Below are 15073 nucleotides of genomic sequence, written 5' to 3' on the forward strand. Positions count from 1 at the left end.
CAGGCCCACGCAGAATAATGCCATGAAGGCCCCACTTCTCTCCCACTCAGATTTTCAGTGACTGCGGCTCTCAGATGAGTCCCTGCAGGCATTTTTTTTTTTTTAAACATCTTTATTGAAGTATAATTGCTTCACAATGGTGTGTTAGTTTCTGCTTTATAACAAAGTGAATCAGCTACACATATACACACGTTCCCATATCTCCTCCCTCCCGCATCTCCCTCCCTCCCACCCTCCCCATCCCACCTCCCCAGGCGGTCACCGAGCTGATCTTCCTGTGCTATGTGGCTCCTGCAGGCATTTTGCCTCAGCATTTGGCTCTCAAACCTAAAAAGGCCAACTAAACACCACCGACCCTCCTTATTTTTTTCAGTGACATTGAGAAATACGACTTAGTCAAGGTGAAAGTAACTGTCCTAAGTACAAGAGAAGGAAAGACATTCTAGGTTCCGTAGGTGATTTGGGTTGATATTTAGCTTTTCCATCTTCCATATTTATTTTTAGCAAAACCAAGTGCAGTTAGGCAAGAAGGCTGTTAAAAACCCTGTGATGTACTGCTTCAGAAAGATTGAACAAATTAGTTAAGACTTTAAGATCAGATAAAAAGATATTCCTCAGTCACTGCCTTAAAAACGTTGCTTGGGTCAGTTTTCTCTCGCGTTGACTGTCTTCTTGAAACTGAAGTCGGGTGGGCTGGTGTGGGGCAGCAGTGCGGGCTGGCGGGGAGTGGGGGTGGGTGGGTAGGCTGCACGGGAAGGGGCCCCCGTTCCGTGGCTTCCTCGAGATGAAGGGCTGCAGAGTGCGGCCTGCAGACCTGCCTGTTTTGTAAACAAAGTTTTACTGGAACAACCATGACCATTTGTTCAGTGTCCGTAGCATTCAACAGATTTGAGTATTTGCAACAGATACTCTATGTCCTAAAAAACCTAAAATATTTACTGTCTGGCCCTTTACAGGAAGAAGTTTACCCACTCCTACTCTAGGTCCATAATGCCAACTTGAGATGAAATTTCAGATGTCCAGTTGTCTTTCTGGGTACAGATCAGTGATCCTTCTCTGACTAGGTACACTAGAACTTACCTCTTTTTAGAAAGATGTTGTTATAAGTGTTATCTCATCCGGCTCCTTTATGGGCCCCAATTCCCATGGCAGTGGGTCTAGGAAACTACGTACATACAACATGTATCACCCGGGCTGACCTTAGTCTTACTTCTGACAGTTCTGAGATAAATAGATGGTATATATACGTCATCAGTCGATGATAGGTGACATCAGCAGATGATAGAAAATTTATATCTAAGAGCTGTTTCATTATCAGCAATTTTAAGCAAATCTCAGTCTTACTCCAGACACCTCCTAACATGTTCTGCTATAATAAGACCTCATTTTATTCCAATATTTTGACATTCTACCGTCTAGAGCTTTCATGCTTCAGGCAGGGTGGAAGATGAAAAATCGTTACACCCTAAGCCCGTGGTAGGTGTTAACGGTTGCTGACGTGAGTTCACAGGGTACAGATGTTTCTGGACAGAAACCCTGGGTGGGGGAAGTCTCAGCAACTGATGACTCGGGCTTCGTGTAATCCCATATGGATGAGCCAGGAAGTGGAACGGTTATCAAAAGGGGAGGATGGATAAGCCTGCAGCATAATCAAATGGAAAAGCTCAACTGAGGAGGAAACTGGCAAACCGTAAGTTGGCACAGATACATTGTGGGAGGGAGGGAGGGAAGGAGGAAGGCCTGAGAAACGAGATTTCTTAAAGGCTGATTTGGGGGGAAATGATTCGGATCGTTTTCTTAAGAACCATCTGTCCAACAACAAAATTTAGTTCTGTGGATTAAGTTCACTTCCCAGTGGTCTCGAGTGCGCATCGGGAATGTAATTGAACGATAGGCCCTTGCGTGTCTGAAGTTGCTAATATCTGTCAAGAGTAGGACAAGAAGAATAGACCATGTCCCGTGAAGCAGCTGGAAAGCTGTCCTAGAGGATAGTGTTCTAGCAAGAGTCTAGCATTAGTTAATTCAAGGGATCTTAAGAATCTGATTTAAGTTTGTGCTCTTGGCAATGCCACTGCACGTTGCAGAGGGTCTGCGGGAGCCACACTGGCTAGCAGGGTAACTGTCAGCCAAGCCTTGGGTTTTGCTTTTTGCTTTTGCAAACCTGCTCAGCAGTGGTTCTGAACACCAGTGCCCAAGGTGTGGAACAAAGAGGAAAGCGTGGCCTCGGGATGGCATGTCCCTGCCATCTAGCTGCCTGACCTTGGGCAAGCCGTCACCTGAGCCTCCTTTGTAAGAGGGGGATAATATTGCCTGCCTCCCAGGGTGGTTGAGAGAAAGATGACAGATGACAGAGGAGGGCTCATCAGTCTAGAGGATGCCCAAGTCCTTAGAAGTTATTCAGGAACGTGTGTGTTCTGTCTGCGTCGCTGCTCATGGGAAGATGGGTGAGATTGTCAGCTTTCGTTGAGGACGGGGAGTCTTGCTTGTGAGACACAGACCAGCAGGAGCTGGGATTAGAACAAGGCCGGGAGGAAGGGAGAGAAAAGGAAGACAGAAAGTGACTCTCGGCATCCCTAACGTCCGTCGCCCACTCTGGCATCGTGGAAAACTTGTTCTTAGTAGAAAGAACTTGATCTGGAGCCAGGGTGGACCACCTTCTCTCCATGAGGCATCTCCAGACACCTGCTCCGTCTACTTCCAGCAGTTCCTCCCTGACCGTCGCCCCCATACGCAGCAGGTCTCCTGCTGCCTGAGACTCACATCACCTTCCCCCACCCCAGCCCTCTGCTGCCTCCCCACCCCCTGCCCTGTCCTTACCCGTGGGAACCACCAAGCTCCGAGCGTGGACTGAGCCACCACCTTCTGTGGGAGGCACTTCCCTACAACTGGGTGAGGCTGGGATGGAGTAGAGAAGTGAAGAGCAGCCCTGGGCACGAGGGGACGTTCACCCCCGACAGCGGAAGGACTGAACAGAATCTACCGGGAGTGGCCGTGAAAGGACACACGGCGAACAGTGGAAGACAGACCAGGAAAGGCGCACAGCAGGTGCCGTGGGGTTCAGAAAGGCCAGGGAGCAGGCGACTCCCTGGGGCCTCCTGGGGAGGCGGTTTCAGCGTGGCCCTGAAGGATGGGCAGGAATGATCCCAGCCGGTCCAGGCAGATGAAAAGCGCAAAGAAAGGTGTGGCCGTGAACACAGACCTAGAACGAACACCAGCAAATGGTTCCATTTTTCAGCAATGTTGGATATGTCCCCTGGGGCTGGGTGGCAGGACAAGCGTCCTCATGCATCTTTTTCTCATCATATCTCATTTCCTTTAGCAAATGCACATGCTGTCTTATTTAAATGCAGTTCTCTGAAAACTTACTAACTGGAGTGTCAGTCTAACAACATCCTCTGCTGTAGCTGATGAATACAGAAAGAAGCACTTCTGAGAGAGGGAAATGATGCTCATTGTTTTTTCTTTTCTGAAATCTGTAGATACTAAGAGGCAACCTGTCGGAAAAGCCAGTATCCACTCTCTACTGGAGGGGGTGGAGGAAGCTGGGGGGCAGGGTAGACGGGGTGACCCCTGAGTGCTGTCGCCTGCCACCTTGGTGTGCTGGCTCTGCCCCCGGTCCCTCTCAGCAGCCCTTTGAGCCCCAGTAGCTGCTCCTCCCTGGGACAGCGATTCACTCGGCCCCACCGCGCCCGGCTCTGACTCCCTCTTGGCTCTGCATTTGCTAGTTGTTTGACCCCTGACCAGCTAATCTAGCATCCCCATGCTTCAGTTTCCTCATCTGTACAATGGGCTCAATGACAGTGCTTCCCTCGTTGAGCTGAAAAGTTCTTGGGACAGAGCTTGGCACGAGGAACATTGTCGAATATTGGCTCTCATTTCTGGCCTGGCGCTGTCTGCGAGGAGACAGTTGTCGGCAGGAGTCTGGGGGCCTCTCTGCCCCAGAGGGAAGCTGCATGCGTGGCTGGGGGGTTCCGAGAAGACCCACCTCCACCCCTCTGCGTTCTCCCCCAAAAGAGCCAAGTGAGGATCAGAACATCCTTAACGTTCTGATTAATGAGTCTCCAAGTGTCCCCGGGAAAGCCTCCTCTTCCCCTCCGTTAATGGAAGCCAGGGAAGGCAGGACGAGGACCGGGCGCCTGGTCTCTTGTTTTTTGTGAGCAGTAGTAACTCTGCCAATGTGCCCCGGGAATGACAGGTTCTCACCAGTCTCACGAGTCAGCGGGAAGGAGCTGGGGGAGGAAGCAAGATGCTCGTTCCACTGCCCCCAACGAGGGGCAGGGAGTAAGGGTTCCCCCATAACACGCACTTGTCGGTGATGAGAGCCACGGTCCCAGCCTTCAGATCCGGTTCCGCCCTCAGCGCCTTCTCGCCTCCCCACAGCCCTGCAGTCCCTCCCCCGCTTCACTGGGGCAGTTATTGCTGGGCCACGTCCACAGCCAGAGAGATGTCTCATCACTCGGTCAGGCTTGCAGCACCCCTCAGCCCTGACCCCTGCAACAGCTTCCTACCAGGACGTGTTGGAGCGGCCTTGGAGTCCGAGAAGCAGGCGAGGGAGGAGGGAGGGGGACTTCAAAGGGCCCTCCTTCGCTGGGTCTGGCCCGGAGCTGCACAGTTGGCCCCTGGGGAAGGAGGGAAGGGGTGCTGTGCCCCATCCTTGAGCAAAGACCCTTGAAAAGCCCAGCTCTGGGTTCTGAGCTGAACTCGGTAAACCGCGGGAGAGATGAGTCCTCTGCTGAGATCTCCCCAGAGCCCCTACCTGGTGTCCTTACCATAGGGACTCCATAAATATTTGTGGAAAGAAAAGGTTCTAGTACAGAGATGATGGTTTAAGGTTATTTCTTCCAAAAGAAGATGCCAAGGAAGCTTGCTAGTCCCACGGGTTATTCCTCAGGAAAAAAAGCAGCTGAGGTGGGGAGCTCCAAAAAATAAAGTCTATTAAAAAGGGCGGGGGATCAAATAATTTGGAAAAACAAGACATTCTAAAGTCACCTTGTGGAGATTCACAATACACATTGACACTTTAAAGGCTCTGAAAAGTCCTGTAATAAAGAATCCTGTGTAACTGTTTCAACCAGCAATAGCTAAACATGCTTGAAGAGGAGCACCCGCCTTCCCTCTTTGCTCTCCCTCTCCCCTCCCTCCCTCCCTTATCCCCCTGCTGTCTCTGAGCATCCCATGGAGGGCTAGAGTCAGCAGTCACCTGACATGCACAGGGACCTGCTGGTATAGGATGTCACTCCAAGAGGACAAAGCAAAGACTCCACACTCCCAACAGGATTTCTGGGACACTCGGCGCCAAGGGACCGTGGGTGACCCAGGGGTCTGAGCCTTGCAGTAAGCTAGCCCCTGAACCACGGAGATGACTCCTTCCCAGAACAAGCCTCAGGGCTCTCCCTGAACAGATCTGCTCTGCTCTGATCTGACCTCAGTTGAAGCAAAAGGATTTAACGTCTTTTCCCAGAGAGAAACTAACTCTTTTATATACGTGAAGCTGGGATTTAGATCATCAAACAATTTCCTCCAGGTCTAGAAGTTTCATGGGGAGGAAAAAAACAAAAACACTTAAACCAAAAAACAAACCGAAGAAAAATGACCCCAAGAACACAACACCTTTAATGCAATTTCTTAGCCCTTTCGAGTTTCTGAATAATTCATGCCACCACAGCTTTCTTTCCGTTTCGTTTCTCAGGTCCCCAGGGTGGGAAGCCAGCCTTGCCGCAGTCCCTTCCAAGCTGCATCCTGCCTCTGCTTGCACACCTCCTGTGACAGGGCACTCACTACTTTCCAGGCTGTCCCTTGTATTTCTCGTAGGTCCCACCACCAGAATGGGCTTTAGGTGACGGCAAGATGACTCCAGAGGCCCCTCACATGGCCGCAGCAGTGCAGTGTAGTGGGCGAGAACCTGGACCCTGAACCAAACCGCCTGGTCAGAATCCCAGCTCCATCGCTCACGAGCTGTATGCAACAGGCATCAAGCTATGCCTCTCTCAGCCTCAGTTTAGTCACCTGCCAAATGGGGATCACACATTATACTTAATGACTCGGTTGTTGAGGGGATAAAATAAGTGATGTAAAGCTCATACAACACGGTTTGGCACCTGGGATGAATCTCTGACGTGATTTTTTTTCTGAATTGTGATGACTTGGGGCACCTACCTGCCCTGTCTCTTCCTGGGATTCTCTGTCCAGCACGTACAGGTCTGTGAATCCAGCCTGGGCACCAGGCACCTGGACTCCTGACTCAGACTCACACCCAGGCGGCCAGCTCCCCAAGGCGTAGCCAGGGCACCAGGAGCACCAGGCCAGGAAAGAGCTGGACAACGGATGCTGCCCTGCCCACAGTCAGTTCTTAATGCCCAAAGCCCAGGTCCCCAATCCAAACAACCCCCTTCTGATTCATGGCCTCTCAGGCGCCCTGTTCTCATTTCCTGCCCACATTTAGGCTCTTCTAGCTCTGAACCCCAGTGAGAGGGTTGTGATCGCATTGCCTTCTCCTCTCCGGGGACCCTGTGTAAATTTGTAGCTGCCAATGGTGGGGAGCCTCTCCCCTTATCTGCTTCCAATCCTCAGGGCCTGGTGAAGGAACAGTATCCTTGCAATGCTCTCCAGGACCCCTGGACCCACTTTGTCCAGCAACAAAGAGAGTCCATCCCCAAGGTGAATTATGGAGTCTCCAACCACTTATAGAAACAGAACCAGCTCACAACATCAAGGACACAGCGGCAGATTAAAAGAGCAAAAAGACAAAGGAAAACATTCAAGTTCCATTGCTACTGGACCCTGCCCACTCAAGTTTTTGGGCCAAACTCGATTCCCCCAAGGTTCCAGCCATTCATGCCTCAGCCTGCTGGGCTAGGAATATGCATGGGATTGCTTTCTGAGGGGTGAGGGGCTCTGGCTTTTCACAGAGTAACAGTGATGCCTGGTGAGTTTCAGGGCTGCAGCCCAGCCTCTGAGCTCCCAGACCTTCAGGCCATGATCAAACCCAAATCCACCCAGAAAGAGCCCCAAGGACACACACGTCAGCCTCTGCCAAGGGTGAGGGCGCTGGAACACCTGCTGGAGGCTGCTGGGCGTTGCTGGCCTCCCTGTAGGGGCTTGAATGTTGTCCCCCCCGAAATTCATGTCCACCTGGAACCTCCGAATGTGACCTTATTTGAAAATAGGGTCTTTGCAGATATAATTAGTCAAGACCTTGAGAGGAAATCATCAAACAATGACGGTGTCTTTCTAGGAAGAGGAGAGGACACACAGAGGGAAGAGGGCCATGTGAAGACAGAGGTGGGGATCGGAGTGACGTAGCTGCCAGCCATGGACGCTGAGGCTCTCTGGAAGCACAGAAGCTGGGAAGCAGAAGGGAGGATTCTTCCCTGGAACCTGAAGAAAAAGCATGGCCTTACCAACACTGATTTCAGACATCTGGCTTCCAGAACCTCAAGAGAACAAATTTCTGTTGTTTCAAGCCACCAAGTTTGTGGTCATTTGTTACGACAGTCCTGGCAAACTAAGACACCTGCACTGAGCAAAAAGGAGGACACCGAATTCCTCAGGGACTTCAAGTTGTAGGGCTGATGTCCCCCTTCTTCACCCAGAACCCTGAGAATTCTGACGCCATTCCCCCATTCTTTTCTGGCTGGGCTGGAGGAGGCCTTCAGCCTGCATTTGTTTTACTGAACCTGCTTTGTCAGGGAAGAACCCACTTTTCCAGAAAGAAAGGAATGGTTTGCAGTTGCACTTCTGGACCTAGAAATTTCATTGTCAACCAGACTGACATAACCAGGCTCCCTGCTTTCTGTTCCCGACTGCCTCTTTTCAGCAGCCCTCATGATGCTTTGCTGGCATTTCTTTCCACTGCCCTCTGCTGATCAGGCAGAACCATGGACAACAGCAATTCCAGAACCCACAGCCCAGGGAAGTCCCACTTGGTAGTCGAAGCCATCCAGACTCATGATTCTGGCTTGGGGAAGATTCCAGAGCTGGGGATTCTCTGTGGTTTTAACTTTCCAGGCTTCTGGAACCAAGAATACCTTTAGTCAATTTATCCCAATATGTGTTCCTCAGAACTGTAATGTCCTGCAAAATATTAGTAAATATTTTTTAAACATCATAGTCAAATAAATTTGTGAACTGCCAAAATAAATATAGTTAAACAAATTCCTGTACTGCAGACCTTCTCAGGGCTTTTAATATGTCAGATACAAGTTGTGTCCCTCCAAGCAAAGGACATGGTATTCAAGGTTCCCAAACCTGTTTGATCACAGGTTCTCCCTGTATTCTGCTTGCTTGCAGCTGATTGTGGTTTGTTGAGCTACAACAATGAAGATGTCCCTCCCTTCCTTCTCTGCTACTGGAGCTTTCTCTTTCAGAAAGAGAAAGCGGTTTTAAAAAACCACTTTGCCCCTCCACTTTTCCCCATAAATCAGTGTAACTGTCACTGATCCCCCTAGGCTCAAGTTCACTTTTAAATGGCGTGAAAGGCCCTCCATCACCCAGGCCCAGGCCCCCCTTCTCGCTCAGCATCTGCTCTTTGCACCCCACGATGCAATCAACCCGAAACGCTTGTGGTTTCTGATCACGCGACATCGTTACAGCTTTGCCCTTGCTGTCTGGGACGCCTTTCCTGTCTCATCTGCCTGGAGAGCATCTACACGTCCTCAAGGCTGAGCATTCTCTCCCATCTGAGGCCTCCCATTCCCCCACAACCCAGAGCAGGGGCCCCATCTCTCAGGCCCACACATCCTATCACTCTACATGGTAAAGTACCCTTCATTGGCCAGCCTCCCACGCTGGGCTGGCCCTGGGAAAGCAGGACCAGCCTCCCTCCCACCCCACCCCAGCCCTACCCCGCCAGCATCTCTGGCTTTTCTACAGTGCCAGGCACCTCCAAGTTTCCATGAACCTGCGTCTTCATGGTGAATCAGGGGCCAGGACCTTCACAGGCCATGTCTTTACTAGAAGGTGAGGTTACTGCAATGACAACGCCATCAGGTCCACATACCACTGGTTCGTGTGCTCTTTGCTTCTTGTCTCACTGTCTAGTGTTTGATATTAGCACAACTGCATTGTTCTTCTTTTCCCTTGTGCTTGTATTTTGTTATGTTTAGCCTTCTGTGTCTTTATATAGAAAGGCTATCCCTCCTAAGTACCATATAGTTGGTTTTTTTTTTTTTTTTAGGAACTCCTTTATTTATTTATTTATTTATGGCTATGTTGGGTCTTCGTTTCTGTGCGAGGGCTTTCTCTAGTTGCGGTAAGCGGGGGCCACTCTTCATCGCGGTGCGCGGGCCTCTCACTGTCGCGGCCTCTCTTGTTGCGGAGCACAGGCTCCAGACGCGCAGGCTCAGTAATCGTGGCTCACGGGCCCAGCTGCTCCGCGGCATGTGGAATCTTCCCAGACCAGGGCTCGAACCTGTGTCCCCTGCTTTGGCAGGCAGATTCTCAACCACTGCGCCACCAGGGAAGCCCACGGGTTTTGTTTTTTATTCACTCTGCCTTTCATTTGGAGTCTTAGACCATTTACATATAATGGTGTTACTGAATGTGCTTCTGCTTAAATCTGCTATCTTTATTATTTGCTTTCAAATTTTCCTATCTATTTTATGTCTTTCCCCCTCTTTCCTGGTCTTCTTTTAGATTAGGATTTTTAAATATTCCATTTCCCCACTGTTATCTTGTTGCTTATATATTCTTTTCTATTTATTTCATAATTATCTAGGGGATTACAACATTCATCTTTATTATTAAAGTCTAACATAAATGGGGACTTTTACCAGTTTCCACATAGTGAAAAGGACCTTAGAACGTTCTCATTTCGTTTATCCCTCTTCTGTCTTATGTGCTACTGTTATTATGTATTTTAATTCCGCGTGTATCTCAACTGCCCTCCAGACATAATAATTATTATTTTATGCAGTCAGTCTCCACTTAGACTTGCCCACATTATTATCCATTTCCAATGCTCCTCTGTCTTTCCTGTGTCACCAAGCTACCATCTGGGGTCATTTTCCCTCTGCCTGAAGAACACTGTTCAGTATTTTCCTTAGTACATGTCTACTAGTAGTGACTTCTCTCAGCTTTTGCTCATCTTAACTCTATTTTGTTTTCATTTCTTTTATGAAATTTTAAACAGATAAAAGTAGAGAAAATAATGTAATTAACCCCTATGTACCCATTACCAGCTTAAACGGTCATCTCCGATCTCCATGTTTTAAGGTTATTTTCAGTGGATAGTCTAGGTTGGCAATTATTTAAGCACTTTGAAGATATTCCATTGTCTCCCAGCCTCTGCTGTTTCTACGGAGAAGCCAGTTTTCAGACTTATTGACACACCTTTGAATATGCCTGATACTTTTGATTGTCAGATATTCTATATTAAAAAATTTAGATAGAAATTGAAGCTCTGGATGGGGCTGCTTCCTCGAGAGAGGACTTAGTTAGGTTTTGCAGGCAGCTAAGCTCGGTGCACTAGCAACCTCAGGTTACCTTAATCCAGCTGGGAAATGACATGATTCAAACTGGGTTTTGACCCTTGTGAGGGCTGGTCTGTCTCTGGTTTACTCTTATTTTTAGAGCATAGCAAGCCTTTCAGGGTCCCTCAATCCTCCCTGTCTACTGAAAGCTTCACTTTGGTTCTCAGCCTCTCTGTCACCATGTATACACCCAGGAAAAAACATTTTGGCCACTTCTTGAAGAAAAAGGTAAGACTCAGCAGCCCTGGTTTCTCACCTGCATGGTCTAAGGGCTGCAGTGTGCACTGTAAATGCCACAGAAGGCACTCTCCCCCCAGTTCAGCCAGAGAAAGCAAGTCACTGTCAAATGTTCCATTGCCTTGGATAACGCTTGCCTTGCACCAGTGAGCAAAGGAACAAACACTGTGTACAACAGGGAACTTGGAAATGACCGATAACGTCCAGGTCAACAGCTTTTTTTCTCTAGATGTGTTTGTGGTTATGATATTTTAAAAATGAAAACACAGTGTTGCTGTATTTTTGACTAGTTGGTTAGTATTGTTTGGCTGCTTCCTGGGACAGAATGAAATGTACCCATATTTCTGGTGTTGCACAAAGGGCTGTGAGCAACTCGATTTGTGTTGCTTGATTTTAGTACAGATTAGGTTAGGTGGACCAGAACTTTTTCTTTTACAGATGACTGGGACCCACAGGCTCCAGAACAAATCAGAAAGCAGTCATAAGTGCCAGTAAGACTGGGGGTGCAGTGCTGAAGCCCACCCTGCGCAAGGGGGGTCCCATGGCTACAGGCTCAGGAAAGAAAGCAGTAGCCACTACTCAGCACCAGCTGCCTGTGGGCACAGAAACAGTGCCATTGGGGCACCAAGTGTCAGATCTTCTGATCTTTCAAAAGGAGCTGCAAGTCGAAATAACTACATGAAATATCCAGATGTTTAAATGTTGGCTCAAATTCAAAAAAAGCCCGTTCATGCCAAAGAAAATACATCTCTGGGCCAAAATCAGCTCTTGTGCCAATAGTTTGTGACTTTCATGGTCATAAGAATAAGAAAGCATCAGCATCACACTTCATTTATTAGCTCCGCTATGTTAATAGGCAAAGAAAGCTAAAAGATATCCAACTCTTTGGAGCACCATGGTCTCCCTGAACTACCGAGGGCCCCTCCTGTCCTGGATGCCCTTGGGCTCTGAGAGTAGAGTCCCAGACAGTTCTGCCTCACTCCAGGTCACCTGATTAGTGTGTGTGAACTTTTTAAATACATTCATATAACCACACAGCCTTGTTCAGTTGGAGTCTCAAGAGTTGGGGTCTGAGCATCGAGGTCTGCATAGCACCCCGAGTGATTTTAATGTGCAGTCAGAACTGAGTTTACTTGCTTATCCCTCTGCTATTCTCTTATCAGAGTGATGGCAACTAAGAGCTGATGTGCCCTCGATGGCTACTCCTTTCATCAAAGACCCCAACAGCTTAGAAGGAACCGTCTTCTCAGCATAGGGGTGCGTCCACCTCTTCACAGACATCTTGGCCCACTCTCTGGACCCTTCAGAGACAGGGGAAAGCCCCAGGGTGGGTCTTTCCTCTGTCACTTGCTGGAGCGCTTTGCTATGTGATCTGAATTTCCCTACTCTTAACACAGTCATCATGCTGGTACTGATGCAAAATTCTGCGAGCAGCTAATAGGTTGTGAAGTGCAGTGCACATGCGTATGTTGCTTTTCTGAGCTTTCTCCTGTCCCCAGACGTCTCTTTGTGTCCTAGTTCTTCACCTGCCCTCTGCACCCCCAGCGGATACCCCCATGCTGCTTCAAGCAGACCCTCGCACTGGGAGCTATTTTCCTCCCTCGCTCCTGCCTTGCTGTCACCAGAACCTCGGTGGAAGGCTCTGTCACCCTCAGAGGCTGAGTCCCAGGGCCATGTCTGGTCTAGGGCACAGAGTGGACACATGGCTCTGCTGCTGATTGGCAGCCTGTGGGAAGAAGCCTTTGGTCCTTGTTACTGACGTTGACCCCTCAAGTGTCTGTTCAGAGAGGTGAGTGGGCAGTGAGCGCTTCAGCCCCCAGCTCTCTGCTCCCCTTCCAATCAGGCTCTGCCTTTCCCAGTGCGGTTCCCCACACACTGCTGTCTCCCTGCCCCTACCCTCCCAGTCTCTGCCCGTGCAGAGCCCACACTATTCTCCCCCCTCTTGCCTGGAGCTCCCAGATCCATATTTTGTGCTCCCCTGCCCTTGGGGGATCATTATCTCTGTAACTGTGTAACGATTTTCCCACAGTAAGCCGTACAACACTGCCACTGTTTCTTAAAGTTACCACATCTTTAATAAGAAAATCCCTCCCAGTGGTTTGACGTGTTCGGGGTACACTTGGGGGCGGGGAGACAACCTGATGGGTATCAGAATGAAAGAAGCATTGGATGCACCTGAAACAGCCAAGTACTAGCAGAGTGGTATTCACACACAAACAGCAGGCAGGAAGAAAGAATGCCCCGGTAAATTGTTCATTTAAAAAGCAAATCACCAAACAATATAGTATGGTGGCTAGTATAGTATAGTATAGTATAGTATAATATATATATCACGTAGATTGACATAAAAGTATTCAGAAGGCTCTAGAGCAAACTCTTGTCAGTGGTTACATCTACGTGATGGGATTGTCGGTGGTTTAAGATGTTCACTGTATTATCTATATTTAAAAAAGGTTTAACAATAAAAAATCGTCCCATAATAAAAGTCATGTTTAAATTCTAATGGTAAAAAAAATCAGCCCACCAATCCTCAACCTCTGTGATGTCTTTTCTCTGGGTTTCCCTTGTACCCCACCTGGGAAGGTTTGTTTTGAGGCATCCTTCCCTCTCCCATAGCACTCGGGACCACCTCCTTCATAAGACGTGTCTTCACACTGTTTTATAATCCTCTCTTTCCCTGGGCTGTGACCTCCTGCCTATCAGAGCACCCAGAATGTCCTCTTCATAGAGCTTATTATCATTGTGACTAATTAATTTCAGCAAATTCATTCTCTGTGCAATTTGTGTTCTCCTATCTGTCTTTCCCACTGGACTGTATCAATAAGGGTAGGGACCAAAGGCCCAACAGCCAGCACAGTCTGTAGAATACATAGTTGGTGCTCGAGAAACAGTTGCTAAATAAGTGAATGCGTGAAAGTATGGATGAATGAATTCGAATCAGGACTGTCTCAGAAAAGCCAAAGCCCGATGCTGCCGATCATCAGATGGGTGTCACCAAAATGCAGAGCTCCTGCTCAACAGCGGAGGCTGTCACTCACTGGAGTGGCACACGTGTCACCCCGATCAGAGGAGACTTTCTGTCTCCGAGGAGTCTTGTTCTCTGCAAAAGCTCGAACGGAGCCCACCTGTGCGCTGTGGGAATCCAACATTCTCTCAGCACCAAACTTCCCAAATACGAAATAAAAACCAAGTAGTCGAACTTCTGCCTTTCCATGTCTTATTTTAATTTTAAAGATGCACAATATGATTTTTTTGTTTTAAAAAAAGGTCTATTCCTCCTCCAGACTTCTATGTCCAAAGAGATAGCAAAGGTTCTCACCTACAGTGTGCATGAGAATCACCTGGAGGGTTTATTAAAATGCTGAGCGCTGATCCCCACCCACCATTTCTGAGTCAGAAGGTCTGGGGTGAGGCCCGGGAGGCTGCCTTTCTAGAGGCTGTTCCAGGCACCAGGAGGGTCCGTGGGTCAGAGGACCCTCTGCCTGGTTGACGGGGAGGCAGCAGCCCTGCTGTGTGGCCTAGAAGAAATTGCTGCCCATTCTGAGCCTCAGGTCCCCTGCCAGTAAAAACAAAGTGGTTCTGGGCTGCCACACCTGCGGGTTGCATTGGCCTGTCCCAGCCCATGTTGGGCAGCAGAGGGCAGCAGAGATCAGGAAACGGAGCAGAATCGGGCGCTCAATCACCCCACTGAACACCACGTGGACGGACTGAATTGTCTTCCATTTCAACAACAGCAGTCTGGCGACTGAGTGCTCCAAAAACCACTAGCCAAAGGAACAACAAACTTCCTAATCCATTTGCTCTCTCTTTAGTGACTGGGAGAGGTGAACTGATGCCTCGCACAGAAGTTTTTTTCTGAATCACCTTTACAGCTCTGGGAAACTGAGGCCTGGAGAGGGAAGAAAAGGCACTCTCCTACCAGGTCAGCCAGAGAAAGCAAGTCACTGTCAAATCTTCCATTGCTTTGGATATCGCTTACCTTGCACTAGCGAGCAAAGGAACAAACACACGTACACCAGGGAACTTGGAAATGACCAGCAATGTCGAGGTCAACAGCTTTTTTTTCTCTAGATGTGTTTGTGGTTATGACATTTTAAAAATGAAAGCACAGTGTTGCTGTATTTTTGACTAGTTGGTTAGTATTATTTGGCTGGTTCCTGGGACAGAATGAAATGTACCCATATTTCTGGTGTTGCACAAAGAGCTGTAAGCAACTGGATTTGTGTTGCTTGATTTTAGTAGATTAGGTTCAGATGGACCCAAACTTTTTCTTTTACGAATGATTGGGATCCACAGGCTCCAGAACAAATCAGAAAGTCAGTCATAAGTGCCAATAAGACTGGGGGTGCAGTGCTGAAGCCCACCCT

Source organism: Eschrichtius robustus, chromosome 7, assembly GCF_028021215.1.
Source record: "Eschrichtius robustus isolate mEscRob2 chromosome 7, mEscRob2.pri, whole genome shotgun sequence".
NCBI classification, from domain to species: domain Eukaryota; kingdom Metazoa; phylum Chordata; class Mammalia; order Artiodactyla; family Eschrichtiidae; genus Eschrichtius; species Eschrichtius robustus.